Genomic DNA, 1,466 nt, shown 5'->3' with positions numbered 1-1,466 from the left:
TTTTAACAAAATTTTTGAATTTTAAAGCCGGGAGGAGCAATTTTAAACCAGAAAATATTAATTTTTAATAAAAATATCAATTTAAATCAAAAATGAAATGTTAACCTTGTTACTTGAAAAAAAATTAATTCTTATTTAAAAAAACGAATTTTCAACAAAATAGTTACATTTTTAACAAAAGAGTTCAGCCTAAAAATGACTTTTTATCCGCAGAAGATTAATTTTCTAAAAATAGAATAGTTAAATTTTCGACCAAAGAGGTGAATCTAAAACCGAAAGAATAATTTTTTTACAAAGTAGTTCAACTTTAAACCAAGCTTCTGAATTGCTAAAGAAACAAGATGACTTTTTAACAAAATAGTTGCATTTCTTACAGAATAATAAAATTTGCAACTAAATACTAGAATTTTTAACCGAACTAGTTGAATTCCGAACCGCAAATATAATAGTAGACTTTCTATCAAAAAGGATTTAAGCGAAAAAACGATAAAAGGGGGTTTCTTAAAAATAGAGAAAAAAGAACAATTCTTTAAAAGTGAATAATAAGGAAACATACTAAATGTTATTTAAGTTCGTAACTTTTCTTCCACTGACCCCCAACCCCTGTTCGAACCATAGTTTTTAGCATGACCCCCTCCCCATGCCATTGATAATGCAGTTTACTGACGACCCCTTAAAGTTTCTATTTTTGTATTTAATGAAATTATCCTTATAATGTATAGTTTAAAATTTGTTTAACATAAAAATACATAACGAAAAATCGACAATACTCAGAAAACGAAATTACAACATTTAAAATAATGACAGAGAACAAGTATATTGAAACTATACTTAAGAAACTTTATTTTCAATTTTATTTATATTGGATAAAATATTAATTTTACAGAGAAAAGTAACAGCGTTTTACTTTGAAGAATTCAAATGATTTAGAAACTTAAATTAATAACAAAAATTAAAGGGCTTCTAATTTTTCTCATTCTCATCATTTATGATTGAGAAAGGATAAGAAAAGAAAGGTCCGGCAAGTCCGAAAAGAAAGGACGAGTTCGTTAACAGCCATTTTGGATAAAAATACAAATTTTGGGACCATTTTTTTCTACTTAAAATTTTTATTTATGGCTATTAATAGTACTCAGAAGGCTAAACAATTTATCCTGATGACTTTTTTTATACAAAAAAAAAGTCTCAGAGTTATAGCATTTCCAAATTTTTAATATCAATCGAAAATCAAAATTATAAGCCAAACAACGTACGATATGAAAAAAAGTAAAGAAAAGCATTGCTTTTTAAAAGCCCTGCAAGATTATCATACAAACTTTTTGGATTTTCTTGTAAAGTTGAAAATTCAAATTTTTATTGCACACAAAATAATGAGATATGAAAAATCCCATTTTGTGGTCAAACTATTCAGGATACAAAAGAAGATGAATCAACAAAAATTGTGATCTCAAAAAAGATCTACAAAT

Source organism: Belonocnema kinseyi, chromosome 1 (genome assembly GCF_010883055.1).
Source record: "Belonocnema kinseyi isolate 2016_QV_RU_SX_M_011 chromosome 1, B_treatae_v1, whole genome shotgun sequence".
NCBI lineage: Eukaryota > Metazoa > Arthropoda > Insecta > Hymenoptera > Cynipidae > Belonocnema > Belonocnema kinseyi.
This window is presented reverse-complemented; position numbering follows the sequence as displayed.